Source organism: Pimephales promelas, chromosome 8 (assembly GCF_988280905.1).
Source record: "Pimephales promelas chromosome 8, fPimPro1.hap1.1, whole genome shotgun sequence".
NCBI lineage: Eukaryota > Metazoa > Chordata > Actinopteri > Cypriniformes > Leuciscidae > Pimephales > Pimephales promelas.
The window spans coordinates 23560535-23579528 of NC_142776.1; the positions used below are offsets into that span (position 1 = coordinate 23560535).

The 18994-nt window shown below is 38.8% G+C and overlaps 1 protein-coding gene across 1 annotated transcript in view; it reads right to left on the minus strand.

Moving 5' to 3' along the window:
* Positions 1-18504, minus strand: part of pde4ba (phosphodiesterase 4B, cAMP-specific a) — a 162710-nt gene extending 144206 nt beyond the window's left edge. Inside the window, exon 1 of the mRNA XM_039691716.2 lies at positions 18115-18504. The gene's annotated coding sequence lies outside the window, so the exon portion shown is untranslated. The remainder of the gene's footprint in view (positions 1-18114) is intronic.
* Between the last annotated feature and the right edge of the window lie 490 nt (positions 18505-18994).

Here is an 18994-nt window from a genome sequence, read left to right on the forward strand (position 1 = left end):
CCACAAGGCCTAGCCTCCTCTGAAAGTTTGTGAGAAGGAGAATACTGCCGGCCCTGAATGATGATGCTGAGCGTTCTATCCGCAGCGCGCACTGTGACGTCAGCCATGCTGTCATTGACACAGAGTCTAGTCTGTTCCCAGAAAATGAATTTTCTGGCTGGGAGATAGCAAGCTCTTGGTCCAGTTGACTTTTGACTCTTGGTCCAGTTCACAAAGACCCAAGTTTTGCAAATGGTTTAGCAATAAAGCCTTGTGCGCTATCAGTTCTGACTCTAGCTAGAATAAGCCAGTCATCCAGATAGTTCAGTATGCGCATCCCCCGAAGTCTCAGGGGTGCGAGTGCCGTGTCCATACATCTCGTGAAAGTACGGGTTGCTAAAGATAGACCGAATGGCAGGACGGTGTACTGATAGCTTTGACCCTCGAAGTCCAATCACAAGACAGGCCTGTGATGGGGTATTATTTGAATCTGAAAGTATGCATCCTTCAGATCCACTGAAATAAACCAATCCGTCGGGCAAATTTGCGCAAGGATTTGTCTGGTCATGAGCATTTTGAACAATCTTTTCAAAAGGGCTTTGTTCAAGCGCTTGAGATCTAAGATAGGTCTGAGACCACCATGCTTTTTGGAGACCAGGAAATACCTGCTGTAGAAACCTTATTGGCTCTGTATCAGAGGGATAGAGCTTTGCTTAGCAGTTTCACAATTTCAGCACAAAGCAGATGTGCTGCTTCGTGTTTTACCGTAGTTTCGATCCTGGCTCGAAAACCCTTTCATTCTAGTGCTCAGTACCCATTGTGACACACCCGGGATCATTTCCCATGCTTTTAAGCACAAAGCTAGAGGGAGAATAGCATTCAGGCTTCGGAGGGCGGATATAAGTGAGTGGCCACCGCTTCCTCGACCGGAGGAATGGAGAGGTAGCCTTTTTCCTTCGCGCCTTCCATAATGGAGAGTGTCGAAGAGACCGTCGACCGCTGCCTGGCAAAAAATGGCGACTGGGACTGGACCGCATGTGAGCGCGATGTCCGCTTGGGTAAGTCCCAAGCAGGAAACGCACAAGATGTGACGGTCCCCGTCGCTGAGAGGGGCTCGACAAGAGCCGCATTTGGTAAAACGAGGCATTATAACCTCTCGGCTCTTTTAGGAGAAAGATTTGAAAAAGGATATGGGCGCCAGATAGCGCAGCTGGACCAGCAGTGAAGCCTCCTCCGGAGAAGGCCAGTGATGTAAAATGAACACTCCGCTGAAGAGATGGAAAATCACAGAACACCCTGTCTGGACTCTGCTTATATAGACATAAGCCACGCCCCTTTTGGTAGGACATGACCCACGTGGGCACGTGCCCTCATTGGTGCTTACGTCACGTACAGTCCCACGATAGGTTGCAGCAGTTGCCGCAGAGCAACCAATAGGCGTGCGAGCTGCCTCGCCTAAGTCTGCTCTGTGCAGCAATGCATTTTAAATGAATGTAAATTAAGGATAATTTTTTGGCATATTCTCGAGAAAACGGATTTTCCCATAGCGTAAGCAAGCTTACGCAACACGAGAGTACTCTCTTAAGAGAACTTGAATATCCCTCCCATGGTGCACTGAGAAGTGTCAAGAATCTGAAGTGCGGATTACTTAGTGAAAAGCCAGGCATTAAAAAAATGACTTTGAGCACAGTCAATAGAGCACACTCTTATCCTAAGATTAAACATCCAGAGGCTAAAGTTGTTCAAAGCTGATGTAGTATCTGCCCCCAAATGACACCAACTTGTTTATTGACATCTAGTCATGCAAGTAATGCCTTTAGGGCTGTATTTAATTGCATATCTGAATTTCTCTGCATATTGCATCTGTCATTAGCAGCTACTTATGTATGTATGTTTGTTGCTGTAGATAAAAGGTCAAACAAAATTGTGTAAAAATGATCATGCTCATATCATTCTGAACACTAAAAATGCTTGCTGACAGACCAGAATACGTAAAATAAAAATAGAAAAACACATAGCCTTTATCTGAGTTATATGATAATAATAATGATAATTAATAATAAACTTTATTCTATATAGCGCCTTTAAAGCAGCTTCTTATGGCACTTTACACAATAAAAAGAATACAACGAGAAAAAAAATACAGATAGAAATACAAAGTGTACAAAACAACAACAACAAAAACTCACACTGGAATAGAAAATAGTTAAATCAATAAATGTTAACCCCTCAAAAATTGTTTTCAGATTAGATTTAAAAAGGCTTAAATTTTGTACATCTCTAATTCCAGAGTATGAGCATAGAATGAGAAAGCCCTGTCCCCTACAGATCGCAAGCGTGTTTTACATGGAGCAGTAAGTAAACCAGCTTTAGAGGAGTGCAAATGACACTTAGGATTATATAAAGTTAAATGCGTAGACAGATACTGGGGTGCCTTATACTTTATATGTAAGGCTAAGGATTTTAAAATCAATGTGGAACCTGACTGGGAGCCAGTGCAAGGACTTCAATGTTGGAGTGATGTTTTAATTTCTCCTGACACCAGTCAAGATCCTAGCAGCAGAATTTTGCACACACTGCAATTTGTTGAGTGTGGTTTAAGGAACCCCAGCAAGAAGTGCATTGCAGTAGTCAATGCGGGAAAAAACAAAACTATATTGTCAAGTCTTTCGGTCATAGGAAAAGTCATGTTTTTTTTAAGAATACTTTTATCAGTACTTTTATCATTACAATAGAATAGTCTGACAGAAGTCATTGAGTGCTGCTGTCCATCAGTATGTTGTACAAGGTTTGTTTCTTTTGGTGACCAATTTAACTAAGGCCCCGTCCACACTACTGCGTTTTCGTTTAAAAACGGAGACCTTTTGCTACGTTTGCACCTCCTGTCCAGACTAAAACGGGAAAAACGAAGACCTAAAACGTGATCCGCGTTTTCAGTCGTTTTAATGTGGACGGAGATCATTTCTAATACGCAGATAAAACGCTGGTGTGGACGGAGAACGTATTCGTTTTAATTCTCCGTTTTTAAACGAAAACGCAGCAGTGTGGACGGGGCCTAAATATTGTAACTTGGAAGTATGTCTGGTATCAACAAAGGCACAGGAAAGAGCAGCCCGTTCTCATCCTTTAGAACGCTATATGACAAAACGGCGCAATACTACGCACATGGCACCCTTTATCGTTAATATAACACGCGAACCCAAGACGTCATAAATCCTTTAGCGTAATATGAGACTACCCTACCCCACACCTAAACCTACCCATCACAGCGCGTCATATTAACGATAACGGGTGCCATGTGCGTAGTATAGCGGCATTTTGTCATATAGCGTTCTATATGACGCTAAAGGACAAGAATGCGTTGGAAAGAGACAGATGAAACATGAAACCAAATAAATACACAATTATAATCAAATATGATTTGTCTACATTCTTTAAGTAGTCTCTGGTATTTTCCATAATGTTCATTTATTATGACAGTTGGCATTAGTAGCCTTTTGAATCGCATTTAAATATATTTCTAACTCATTCTGTGATCAGAACACAATCATAAGTTATTTCATACACACTGGTGTCTGAAAGTAAGTTTTGAGCTTAAAATTATTTTAAATGTCTTAAATTTTGAGGTTAGCTAGCCTGGTATGGTAATATAGGAAATGAGCAGCAGTGTTGACCCTCTCCTTGTTCATGACCACTCCTCAAGCCCCAGTTACCCCAAGGTATTTGGCAGGTCAAAAAAACTCTGGGAGTTGGCCTTGATAAGGCCCAATCAAGCCCCGAAAGTGACCGTGTAAATGCGACTGGCCCGCACTAGCATGCTCGCCTTTGGCCCAACAGTGTAAACACAGCTATTGAAAGCAACAGGCCCAGACAACATTTCACCAGCCTGTCTGAAATCCTGCCCTGACCAGCTGGCCCCTATCATTACAAAGACCTTAAACAGATCACTGGAGCTATGCAAAGTCCCTTCCTGCTTCCCCACCCCAAAGAAACTCAAAATCACAGTACTGAATGACTACTGACCCGTATCTTTAAAGTCTGTGGTCATGAAGTCATTTGAAAGTCTGTTGCTTGCCCATCTGAAGGACGTCACTGGACTTTTTCTGGACACCCTGCAGTTTGTTAATTGGGCAAACAGGTCTGTGGATGATGCGGTCAACCAACACTATCTCACGACCAATTCGTACGAATTCGACGCATGATTAAAAAGTGGCTAATTCGTACTAATTCGTACGACCTCACTCGTACTAATACGTACGATTTGTCTTAACCCACGTGATGGTTAGGTTTAGGGGCGGGGTAAGGGGTAGGTCATTCGTACGAATTCATACGAATTGGCCAACTCGTAAAATATGTACGATTTAGCAAAATCGTATTAAGTATGAGTGAGGTCGTATGAATTGTTACGAATTAGCCACTTTTTAATCATTCGTCGAATTCGTACGACTTGGTCGTGAGATCGGGTTGGGTCAACATGGGACTACATCCTGTAACATCTCATCAGACTTGAGACTTATGTGAGGATCCTGTTTGTGGACTTAAGCTTGGATTTCAATACCATCATCCAAACTCTCTGCCAGCTCTCTGTTCATATCTCTATTTGTCAATGGATCACCAGCTTTCAGACAGCTAGGCAACAGCTAGTGATGTTGGGAAAATTCACGTCCAATACTTGTACAGTCAGCACTAGCACCCCCAGAGATGCGTGCTCCCCCCACTGCTCTTCTCCCTCAACACCAACAACTGCACTGCAAAAGATCCCTCTGTCAAGCTAATGAAGTTTGCAAACGACACCACATTCATCGACCTCATCCAGGACAATGACAAGTCTGCTTTCAGACAGGAGGTTAAAGAGCTATCTGTCTGGTGCAGTCACAACAACCTGGAGCTTAATATGCTCAAAACAGTGGAGATGATTGTGGACTTTACGAGAAAACCCCCAGCACTCCCCCACTCACCATAATGAACAGCACTGTGGCAACAGTAGAGTCATTCAGGCTCCAGGGTACTACCATCTCTCAGGACTTGAAATGTGACACTCATATAGGCTCCACTGTGCAAAAGGGCCCAGCAGAGGTTGTTTTTCCTTTATCAGCTGAGAAAGTTGAATCTGCCACAAGAGCTGCTTCTGCAGCCATAGAGTCTGTCCTCTGCACTGTTACTGTCTGATTCGGCTCAGCCACCAAATCAGACCTCAGAAGACCCATGATAGTCCAGACTGCTGGAAGAATCATTGCTACACACTCTTCCCACTCTCCAAGAACTGTACTCATCCAGAGTGAGTAAAAGAGCTGGTGAAATCACTCTGGACCCCTAACATCCAGGCCACTTCCTCTTTGAACAGTTGCTGTCTGATCGTAAGAGCACTGTACACCATTTATAGTATACCATACCTCTTATTCACATTCCCTTGCATTGTATAACAAACCTGTACATACAAATATTTTCATTAAGTATTTGTAGATATTTATTTTTAATTATCTGTCTTATTATCTACTGTAATTCTGTGTGTACACTGGAAGCTTCTGTCACTAAGACAAATTCCTTGTATGTTTAGGCATAATTGCCAAAAAAGCTCATTCTGATTCTGAAGTAAAAGTTCAGCGGATGCAGCTGAAGGGACGGCTGATTTCAAAGTGACAGAGTGGTAACATTTTTCAATTTATTAGTATGCATATTACTAGCATTGGCTGTTTAGTTCTTACTATCAAGCACATATTAATGACTTATTCTGCATGACCAGATCCCTTAACCCTACTGTACACCTAAACATAACGACTACAACTACCTCACTATCTGTCAATGATCAGTAATTAGGGGTTTATTGAGGGAAAACTCCTAGTTAATATTAGTTAGTTCATATATTTTCCATAATCTAAAGTGTTACCAACAAAGCTTTAGTTAACTTTAGTTTAGTTAGTAATAGAGCTGCCAAGCTGAATTGAAGTATCATGGCATGCTGTTTTAATCTCATTCCAAAAAAGAATCATTCCAAAGAAAGATTGCACAAAGTCAAAAGCATTTATTATAAATACTTTTATTTGTGTGTGCATTTATTTATGTGTAGGCGTGTGTTTGTGGGTGGTTGACAGGGCACGGTTATTTAAATGTCCAGAATTTTCAAATGAACATCATTATGAGCATATGGTGTGACAGAATGGTTTCTCTCAGATTTATGCTGGATATATGGAAATAAATCCCAATTTAGACCTAAAATATCTTAAAGAAATATAAAGTGTTAAACACAAGTCAAGCTCTATCGACGCCATCTGTGCTCTGCTGTCAATTAGCAAAACTAATGTCACCTTGCCAATGTTGTCTATGTAAAATTTTCCCATTCAATAATGATGCTTAGCTGGTCAGTGCCAATAATAAAATCACCACAAACTGAAGATTCATTGATGAGTGTTAGAGGACTCAACAGTGTTAAAAAAACAGAGGATTATTAAGATGAATATATGTAGAAGAATAAGGCATTAATTCACAATTATCCCTACAGATGAGAGACTAAAGAAAAAAAAACTTTTATATTTATATCTCAATAAATTTACGTACAATATTTATCTATGCATCTAAAATGGAGCTTAAAAGAGTGTTTTTGTTAACTGAGAATGAGTGGAGAAAAGTCATGTGAGAATAAAGCCAAGGCCACCTATGAATAGCTGTTCATGCAATAAATCCTGTCCCTTGTTTTTGTGTGCACATTCTGCATCTATGAATCAGTCTGGATAAACAAACAATTGTATTAATGGAAAGACTAATTAAAAAATAACTAAACAACTCACTCACCGATTTATGGCATGTCACATTTAAACTTAGAAACACGATCTGAGGGTTTTTAGTGAGCAATCAGCTAAGTGAAATTATATACACTCACATAAAGTATTATTAGGAACACCTGTTCAATTTCTCATTAATGCAATTATCTAATCAGCAATGACTTGGCAGTTGCTTCAATGCATTTAGGGTGGTCCTGGTCAAGACAATATCCTGAACTCCAAACTGAATGTCAGAATTGGAAAGAAAGATGATTTAAGCAATTTTGAGCGTGGCATGGTTGTTGGTGCCAGACAGGCCGGTCTGAGTGTTTCACAGTCTGCTCAGTTACTGGGATTTTCACACACAACCATTTCTAGGGTTTACAAAAAATGGTGTGAAAAGGGAAAAAACATCCAGTATGTGGCAGTCCTGTGGGCGAAAATGCCTTGTTGATGCTAGAGGTCAGAGTAGAATGGGCCAACTGATTCAAGCTTATAGAAGAGCAACTTTGAATGAAATAACCACTCGATTCAACGAGGTATGCAGCAAAGCATTTGTGAAGCCACAACACGCAAAACCTTGAGGCGGATTTGCTAAAAGAAGACCTGCAGAAGACCCCACTGGGTACCACTCATCTCCACTACAAATAGGAAAGAGGCTACAATTTGCAAGAACTCACCAAAATTGGACAGTTGAAGACTGGAAAAAGTCACCTGGTCTGATGAGTCTCGATTTCTGTTGAGACATTTAGATGGTAGAGTCAGAATTTGGCGTAAATAGAATGAGAACATGGATCCACCATGCCTTGTTACCACTGTGCAGGCTGGTGGTGGTGGTATAATGGTGTGGTGGATGTTTTCTTGGCACACTTTAGGCCCCTTAGTGCCAATTGGACATTGTTTAAATCTATGGGATGTGGTGGAATGGGAGCTTCATGCCCTGGATGTGCATCCTACAAATCTCCATCAACTGCAAGATGCTATCCTATCAATATGGGCCAACATTTCTAAAGAATGCTTTCAGCACCTTGTTGAATCAATGCCACATCCTATTAAGGCAGTTCTGAAACACAGTATTAGTACAGTGTTCCTAACATTCCTTTAGGTGAGTGTATAAATATGTACCGAATATAGCACAAAGAAAGAAGACTGATGAATGTTCTTAGAGACCACAGACAAGCATTCTGCTGCCTCTGTGTGTAATGGAAAGAAAATAGCCAGACATCATCCCAGAGGAGACCATTTCTGGGGTTTATACGCCACTGTGGAAGCCTTTCTGTCAGTGATTTGATTCTCTTTTTCATTCTCTCCCAACTTCTGTCACTTCTGTCTTCTTACGTTTCTGTGAAAAACACAGCCAGTTATCTTTTTGCCCAGCCATTTCATGTAATCTCTTTCAAATGCTTCCATTGTTTCTAGCCCAATTTCCCTCTCTTATACTCCCACTCTCCGTTTCCATCCGTCACCTTCGTCTCATTATTTACTGAGAAAGTGCATGGAGAAACGTAAAAGCAGAGACACGGCAAACAGAAGGTCCCTGGAGCAGTGCTTGTTCTGCAACAAATATTCTGAGATCATTACCTTTGAGCCAGCTCTTCCAGCAATTTGAAGTAACCGATGGCTGGGAAGAGGAAAAGGTGCTTTGAAACTACAGTGTGCTTTCCAACTAATTACAAGGTGTTTTCTGAGAATCCTCCCAGTGGAATTGTCTATCATCTATCCATTTTACTGCCTCCCTCCTGCAAATCCAAGTATTTCTGCCCCTTTCATAACATGTGCTTTTCTAATCCTGTTTTCTATTTAACTTACTGACGTTTCATCTCATGTACTGGTGAACACCAGATGGTGCAATTTGGCATGTCTGACAGAGGGGGTCTGCAAGTACTAAAAGGGGTCAGCCCATTATTCATTTCGTGAAGAAATTTTAAAAAAAGTATAACATCAAACTTTACTTTAACTTTACTTTAACTGAAAAAAACAAAACAAAAAAACAACTTTAACTGTGGTTAACTTTAACCACAGCCATAGGTGTGTACAAAATACTTTGTTAGCTTACTTAAGTAGAAATTTTGGGTATCTATATTTTACTGGAGTAATTATTTTTCAGCCGCCTTTTTACTTCTACTCCTTCCATTTTCACGCAATTATCTGTACTTTTTACTCCTTTTAAAAATAGCCTTGTTACTCCTATTTCATTTCGGCTTGTTTTCATTCCGGCTTGTCATCGTTCAAAAAAAAAAAAAAAACCTATCCAGATAAATCGCGCCATCTGGAGAGAGTGCATTTGATTGTGGTTGGATGAGAAGTATACACATATGCTGTACCATTCCTATTGGTTTGTACGCAGTACATCGCACCTGCATGTGACATTGCCATTAGCTATATCAGGGCTCTCAAGTCAGTCACTCATCTCGGTCTTTTGTATTTCTCTCACGGAAAAAAAATGATTATATTTAATACAGGCCTACCGCAGTGCCCAAAATGTCTCTGGATGCGCCGCAAATGTTAAATGTTTTAATATAACATTATGGCCTTTGGAAAAATATTTTTGAGGAGCTGGTATAGTGCACTATTAATAGGCCCCTATGGCGTGGCCTAAGCTTTTGTCCTTAATGGCTTTTTTTCCTTACATTACTTTTACTTTTATATAAGTAACCGATAACCAATACTTTGACACTTTTACTTGAGTAAAAAGCTTGAGTTTGATTGGCTGAGAGCCTTTTCCAGCCATGCGATATTCTACCAGTATCACCACGGGAACCGTTTCACCGATTGCATCACTCCGCTTGTAGAATATCTCAGAGCAAGTGTCATGGCTGACGAGCAAATCCATCCACATTTTTACAAATACTACTGTTGTTGTGTCACATAAATTTTTTTTAGGCAGCCACCTCTCAAAACTCTCTACCCACTGACAACACCTTGATCTCGGTCAGTCCTTCAGGAATTTGCCAATGGCTCTTATGTATATGGCTCTGTCAGGATCACTATCATCAAATACGATTGGCAATTGCATACAGTTAGGATACAATTACACATTCACATCACTTTATGACAAACCCAAAACAATAGCCTGACAACAATATGAAATATTCAAACTGGGGCATGATTTCCACAGACAGCTACACTAGGTACACCTGGGAACAGCATGCCAAGCTGTTAGCTCTTCCCAGCAATTGACATTGTGATGAGTGCATTGACTGGCAGAGAAACATTCAACATCTGGCCCAGCAGAACCTGGGCAGCATTGGCTTGATTTTGGGCACAGTCTCAGAGGAACATATGCTTTGGGTTCAGACACACATTCAAACCCTTAAACAAGGACATTTAAATGAAAAAACATTCTCACAACAGCCATAAGCACTATCCGTATTCATAAAAAAAGAAAGATGGTGTAATAAATCCTAGTTCAGCCAGCGTTCAGATCAAATATGCTGTCACAAGAGAATAAGCATGAGGGTCACAAAGGGTTTAACTGTTTTTGCTACAAATTTTAGTGGATGGCATTAAATGCAGACTTAGTTTGTCAGTTTAGGTTTGGTTTGAACTGCATAGTTGGCACATTTTTATTATCCTAGAAAAAATTGCATAAAGACATATACTATATAGTGTTCACGCTCTTACAGTATACGATTACCAGCTCTTAGGTTGAACATTAAAACAGCAATTTAATTTTGTTCAGGTTTTTATCTCAAAGAGGGGCTAGAAATATGAGGCCTAAACGATCTAAGTGTTGCACTTTATTTTACAGTACATGCACTTACCTAAGAAAATACAGGGTACTGTAAGGTAACTAGAGGGGTTAAGGTTAGGTTTAGAGGTAGCTTCAGGGTTATTACCTAGTTATTACACATATTGTAATTACTGTAATAAGTACATGGTACATCTTTAAGTATCCTTTGTACATTGAGCCTATATATTTGTAAGTATCTTATAATAAACAAAACTGTATTTGTTCAAAAGTTGGTCAGTAAGACAAAAAAAAAATCCATACTTTTATTCAGCAAGGGTGTATTTAATTGATCAAATGTGACATTATTGATAATGTTTTATAAAAATAAAAAATGATGGCGATTTCTATTTCAGATAAATGCTGCTATATGAACTTTCTATAATCATCATAAAATCCTGAGGGAAAAAATGCATCATGGTTTCCACAAAAATCTTAAGCAGCACAACATTGTTTTCAACATACTGGTATTTCTTGAGCACCAAATCAGCGTATTAGATTTCTGAAGGATCATGTGACACTGAAGACTGGAGTAAAACTGACATTTTAAATATTAAAATAGAAAATAATTATTTTAAATTGTAATAATAGTTTTACTGTATTTTTGATCAAATAAATGCAGCATTAATTGCACATAATAGGCTTATCTTCTTTTAGAAAATCTTATCATTCCCAATCTTTTGAATGTGTGTCTGTTTGTTTATTTACTTATTTAGTATACAGTATAATCAGTGCCTGTGGTCATCCAGAGCCCATGTATAACTACTGTAAGAGAAATTTTACTTTTTTAAAATCTGTACAATGACAATTCACAAATAAACCATCAAGGAGCAGCTTTCTCATTCTATTATCTATTAAAGGTTATAATAGCATAACTGAAATATAAATTCTCAAAGGCCACACATGCAGGCATCAAATGGAGCAGCTTGGCTATCATCATCATGATGTATTAGTTCCTTCCAGACACCCTGTGGAAAAAACAGGTTTCCTCTCTCCACACACACACACACACACACACACACGAGCCTAAGTCACCACAGAGTAAAACATGACACAGCCGCAACACACCACACTATGCTCCCTTCTCCGTTTTCTATGATTAAAAAGCTAAGTGGATGGATTTTGGATTCAGTTAATTGTCCACATAAAGGCTTTAATTGATACTGATTTATTTTAGCTGACTGATTTAACTCAGACCTTCATTGTAAACAAATGATGTTTTAGAAACCAATCCCTGCTGCCATTTGACTGTGAATTTTTACTTTAACATCCACCTTGGTCATTTCAGTTTCATAACATTCTCGGGGCCATGGATTATATTTTCTAGGGTTTAGCTCAATTCTGCACATCTCTGATTCACTCTGCCTTTATAATTTTCTAACAAAAACGATTTAAGCGCAAACCTAGGATTTTATTTAAATTTTTATGCCGTAATTCAGAGGCTGCAAAACCATAGTGAATACAGATTTTTTTTTGCTTTGTTAAAATACTTCCATGCATTCAAATCTAGAGAGATAATCTGACTCTCCATGGGATCTAAAGCTGCGATAACCACAAATCATCTCAACAGCAGCTTTTCAAATCACTGTCACTGTTAATGCCATGTTGAATCAGGTCAAGCCGGCACTGTGCCCTGTGTTCCTACAAAAGAAATCTGTCAATTGATCGGATGTGAATGTCATGTATTCAACACAAACACTAAGCTCAGTGACTCTCAAACTAAAAACCATTTTAATCGATAGCAGCAAACCACATTAGTATTATAGAGTTCGTAGAGGGATGATGATGATTTCTAATCAGCCTGTGTCCTAATACAGCGTTTGTGAGAGTGACGGTGAAGTTGACATCTCTCACTCTTCTGACTGCCATTATCAACCTCTCTCTATTTATTTTCTGTTTTTGAAAGTTGTGAAAACACTGTAGTTGAATTTAAATGCATCATAACAAGCACAAAAAATGAATGTATTCTCTCATATCATTTTACGTATGATGCATTTTGATTCTATACCATATCGATACCAATCATCACTTATACTTTTGAGCTATTAAAGTCCTAAATTTATAATATTAGCAGTCAAAACTACATATTAAACGAGCTGCATATAGCCCTAAAGATAGGATTTCATAAGAGCTTCAGTAGGCAAATAAAATAGATTAATCTTGACGTGAATAATGAGCCAATCAATCTGTCTAGAGTAGACTTATGAAAATGCCACTGAAACAGGGGCAATTCACAGTTGACAAAATGCATCTACTTATCTCATCAAAAGTTAATAAAACTCTGCCTGTTATAGATGAACTGTGTTAAATAAAACTGAATGGACTGGGGCCAATGCTGACAAATATCTCATGGCTAATTTGCTGTTCCCATGGTCTCATGCAAAAGACACAACTTTTGGTTTGGCACATCTAGAAAAATAAAATAGGCTGAATAAACAAGCAATTGCAATGACAAGACATCTTTTTGCATCTAGCCTAGATGCAAAAAGCCTAAATCTACCAACCCGGTCTCATCCCAAGACGTCATATAACTGACGTTTTGGGACGTCTTTTGACCATACGTCAATATTCGCCTTTTTAGGGCCCCCTTAAACGTCGGTAGATGAGGTTATGGGATCCTAACTCTACCCCATACCTAAACCTAACCCTAAACCTAACCCGTCACCTAACTGACGTTAAAGGTAAAGCGTCAGTTGTATGACGGCCCGGGATCGCCATCTACCGAAGTTTAAGGGGGCCCTAAAAAGGCGAATATTGACGCATGGTCAAAATACGTCCCAAAACGTCAGTTATATGACTTTTTGGGATGAGACTGAGTTAAATCTACAGAGAACATGCAGAAAATAAAGTATGCTAATGTGACTGTATGTATTTAGAAGAGTGATAGTGGCATGCGAAAGGAAATGTCCGTTTTGTCATTGTTATACAAATAAGCAGAACAAAAAAAATGTTGTCATATCCATTTCAGTTTGCTAACACCTTGCAACCACAACCATGAAAGTTTGCACAACATCAGCAGGTCATGTGCTCTTCCTTCCTAGAGGCTTGTCAGGCTGTTTGCACTCGAAACTCATTGTCTGAAACATTCATTTTGTAATTTCTGCGTCATCGTTTACCCTTTCAGTTATTGCAGCAAAAACATTCAGTGATTCAAGGCAACAAATTTTAGCATGTTACTAATAAGCAAAAAAAAAAAAAAAGCAGAACATGGACATACTGTCACTGTCAGCAAGTTCATTCTTCAATAGCAGTAAATTTCAAATTCTGTGTTTTTTTTTTTTTTAAACCTGTTCTACAGAAATAACAGGCATGCAAAATTTTATAATTATTAACGTTTGTGATTACGAAGTAAAAAAAAGAATACTAAAAAGAAAGGAGAATAGCATATACGAAAAGCAATAGCTTCGGTAATAAGCCTAAAATGGTGATATTAAGACTACATCTGTGAATGTTTTCAGAAAAGACTGAGCATAATTGCCTCATTAAAGGAGTCATGACATGTATTTTATCATTATTATTTTAATATGTCGCTTGAGGTTCACTTACAATGTTAAAAAAAGTTTGTTTGTTTTGCAAAGAAATGCATATATTAGCACAAATTATTATTTTCAACCCTCATTAAAATGATCTGTTTTAAGGGGCAGTCACCCTTAAGAGTAACCCTTATTAGTAAATGCAACTATTATGACTGGGCTGGCTTACGTCTGTTACGGTAGCATGGATGCACGAGGAGACGAGGAATAGCAGGAAACAGGATCTTTCATAAACAAAACTCAGGAACCACAATATCACACTATATTATAAACGCGAACGGACAAGGAGTGAGAAGAACAGACTAGGGGAACAAGGCACAGCTGGGGCAAATTAACCTAACACAGGTGAAGGGACTGAACACAAACGAGGAGCGAGAAAATAGAAACAGGACTGAACCAAATACACAAAGAATGGGGGAAACACAGGGCACACATGTAACAATGTCATTGCATTGAACAAAGTATCAACCCCTGCATCAAAGCAAAAGATCTTTTATTCTCTCAATAGGGGATTATCACACTTCCAGGTTTCATGGGCGGGATTTGTCAACTTTGTGCATGTCCACTTCCGACGCAGTTCAACAATGGCTGAGACGAAGGCTATGTCACTGCTCTTTTCCACTTTGTAAATCTAACCAACAACGCCCACCCTACGCAAGTTTTCATGGATTCCCGACTGAATTGAGTATAAGGAAGAACTGGATTAAAACTTTAAAACAAAACAAGGTAGCACGTTTGTTTGCAGCCGGAACTTTAGTGAATCAGACTAATTTACCAGGGATGCCGTATAAATAAACTTAGTGTAGTCCGTCATCAGTTTGCCAGCGAGATCGGTGATTCAACGGAAGTGGCAGTGCACAAAGATCACTGAATCCGGAAGTCCTGCGTATCAGCGCGATAATCCCCTATTGAAGCTCAAGTGCATGCATGCAGTATAAGAAATTGACAAGCATCTTTCTACTGTCTGTATCCAGTGTAAACAGTGTCAATGATAATAATGAGTTATATTTGCATTTTGACAAGACACTCATATTCGCAAGCAGGTGCCAGCTGTGTAGGGAGTGAATAGCAGTGGGATGGTGCCTATGGTAAGATGATGTAAAAATATTCAGCAATATCTTGCACTAGAGGCAGTCATCTGCAAATCTATTTGCCCCTTTTAACTACAACAACAACAAAAAAAAACACATTTAAATGTGCCATTTTTTTGGATCTTGGTTATTGTACTGATGAAGACATTTTAAGTTTTGAAACATGCTGGTTTGTTTTAATGGAAAATTAGTATACCCATGTCATGCCCCCTTTAAGGTTACAGCCAGTTTGAAAATTATAAATATCTGCAATTAATCACAAACCTGAAACTAAAGCTGAGAAGATTTAAGAGGAAGGAATACATTTAATTAACCAATAATTTCATCAGACTCTCATTGTTTTAAACTGATGGATGTTAACAATTTATATTAGATGCAGCCTTTCTCTATGTTAAATGTGAACATAGATACTGGTGGCTCCACTCTTTATATCCATCTTCATGCATATTCAAACGGACACTGAATAAAACGCTATAATTAATGTCACATTGACCCTCCTCTCACTGGCCCATGGCCAGGCTCACAATAGGAGCGCATGGCAATGAGGAGGTTCATGAGAGCTGCTGGCAGAGCGCAATGAAACGCACCTGCTGCTTTTTGCACCTTATCACACCTTATCACCAGTGCCTAAACCCCTCCACCTCAATCTCTTCACCAGTTCTGATGGAAGGTGTCCTGAGTTGACGAGTCTGATCAGCCTGTCGGGCACAAGGAACGCCAATTTACGCCAATTCTGACTGCGCATAAAAAGGTCCAAAATAGCTCAACTTAACTGGGAGGCCACTTAAAGGACAAGTTTTGTATTTTACACTTACAGCCCTGTTTTAAGATAGTTTCTGATGAAATAGAATGGTTAAGATGGCCTGAGAATTTTCGGTTTCTTTGGTTGACCACTCGGGCCAGCAGCATGTGTCCAAATTTCAATCAGAAACGATCTTAAAACGGGGCTTTAAGTTTAAAATACTAAACTTGTCCTTTAAACAATGACCACCTGGCCCTATACTCTTCTGGATCAACCTATCCTGACTTTTGGCCACCCACAGAATACTCTTCCTTTATATTTGTATTTCTGACCAAGAAAAATAATTTCTGAAGCATGAAACTGTGTCTGTCTTTATTCCCTGCCATATTTGGAGAATAGAGAGGTTCATTCAGTATTCTAGAAAAAAATGTAAACAATTGACTGAAATACTGAAATGTATGGTTTTCATTAGCCAAAGTGAACAAACAATCAGGGAGATTGATGACAGCTGAAATATGCACCGGTCTAACAGATGAGCCTACTGTGTAGCTGAGGGTCTGCACCAACAATTATAAATGAGAAATCATAGCACACAGTACAAACATCAAGCCAAGCCTAGCCTAGTACAAACAGAGTCCTACCTGTAGGATATCTGCTCAGGAAAGCAAACAGCCAAGCCTGTTACAAGTACCTCGTAACATAGATGCACAAGCTCACAACACACATTCAGTTGAGTGGGAGAGCAATTCCCCACACTCACACTTTAAAATACAGACTTTCTTGCGAGTCAAGCATTGAATGTGTTATTCTTGTACGAAATTTATCAGGCAAACCATTTATCCTATGTCATTGAGGGTCCATCTGTTCAACCAAGGTATGACTGATTGTCCATGAGATGATCACAGCAAACATGCTTGTCTGAACAGAGCAAATAATTATGAGGAAAGCCTCAGAATAGGAGAAAAGCCAAGTAGGAGGCCAACCAAATTCACATATGACTTTTCTCATAAACAGTCTCCTTCTCTGGAGTTTTGTGAGATATTTAATTCATCAATGGTTTCTAATATGTGGTATATTTGGACATAAAATAAAAAAAATTTTAATAAAAATGTTGTGTATAATAAGAGCCATCAAATTCGATCTTACAGTTTTCTGCTATTTTAGAAAAAAAATATTTTCTATAGTTATACCTGATATGGACCTAGAATATATATGTGTTATATTAATAAGGAGACTCTGGGTACATGTGAAGAGTGATAGCAATGTAATTTAAATGTTATTATTTGCATATTTAATAGTGTTAAACCAAAGGGCTCTTTTTTTACATATGAGCAGAAAATATGAAAATATTTTACATGTCAGCAATACAGATCTTCCTACTCGCTGTGTTGAAAAACAATGTGGAGTTATATTGAAAATAATGCATGGTGCAGCAGACAATGTGTGACATACATGTGACAGGAAGGGGGAAAGGGGAATTATTGAAGACACAAAAAGTGTAATGGGTTTATAAAACCACACACTAATTTAATACATAAAATTGGATGTATAATGTGGTTTTGTGGACATATAATTTTGAATGGGTGAGTCAGAAATTACAATTTGAAACTTTGTGCTTGCAACAGATAATTGTAACTTTCACAAACTTCAGCTTAGCCTTTACTTGCATATTCATAATATATATATATATATATATATATATATATATATATATATATATATATATATATATGAACATTCACGTTTGGGGACGTTAGCAAAGCGTTCTTGTAACTCAAAATGTCAAAATGGAATTTTTTTTTTTTTTTTTTTTTTTAGCTGAGGAGTTCTTTTTCTTTTTTTATTCCCCGCTTTGACGCTGGGTGCCTTTACATTCTAGTATAAATTAACTCTTTTGATTCCGAACAAACACTTGGTTACAAAAGACTAGGCTACAATGTGCAACTGTACAACCGGATAGGCTACAGAATAGGCTACATTTATAAGAACATTACTCAAAAAGTGCCTATATCATCTATTGAAACCTAATTTTTATCGTCGTTGTTGTAAAAGAAACGCTGTTATGAGCGTTGGTATCAAATCTAGCAGAGTAACTTAATCAGAGGTTCACTGAATAATCCTGATGAACAGCCCTCGGCATCCCAACTGAGAATCCGGAGATGAAAACACACACGCACTCCGTTTTTAAAATAAAACCTAACACTCTAATATCACAAATAAAGGCAACAGTGTAATGCACAGAACAAAAGCAGGAACAAGCATCTGAAAATAATATGCTCACCTCAAATGCGGATCCACTTTATTGCACGTGGGAGAAAAAAAGAGGCACAAAAGGATCCCGTTTTAAACTCGTGATCTATTACACGAGTGATGTGCCGTTGTGTTTTTGTGTTCATAACCCATGGGTTGGACCAGAACCGTCAATGAAGAAGAATCAGCATCTTCTGTCCCGGTATCGAAACCCGCTCCGCTTCTGTCCTTCAACACTGCCAGTCTCAGACAGTCTGAACTGGTACACGGGGTCCGCACAGAAACCGAGCACTACAACTACAATATTAAAATGAAAAAGATGCTGTTAATGTAGGCTATTCGGTTTTTGTCTCGCTTTGGCGAGATGCAGGCGGTTTTCACGCGCACCAGGCTTGCGCTTTCGTTCTAGGGGCTGAGCGTTCACTGTGTGCCTGTCAAAAGCAGAGGAGGATCTCTAATACGAGAGCGCTTTTATACACTGAGACGTGGGATGCGTGTGATTAAGTCACTCGTTGGGGGGATGAATGTTCAATCTATTGCATTTATTTTATGTTCGTCTTCAGGCATTGGTTCAAAGAGAACATTTGTCTATTCCTGCATGAGTCATTTACCACAGCCATGCTGGAGATAGTGTCACTTTTTACGACAGTTAATGTGTGTTTTTAAGGGTGTTTCTGGAAGTCAGTTTTATTCCAGGTGTATACATTTAAGCCTTGGCTGCAGCAACAACAATAACAAACTCTTTCTTGAACATGTCTACGCTTATTGCTTAGGAAAAGATACAGTTAACATGCATTGACCTTGAGTAACAGCTTGTCTCAAATGAGGATTTATTATCACAGTGGGAACTTACCATTTAACCAGTATTAAAACATATTTCATTATCTGGTATAATGTTAATTTACCAACCT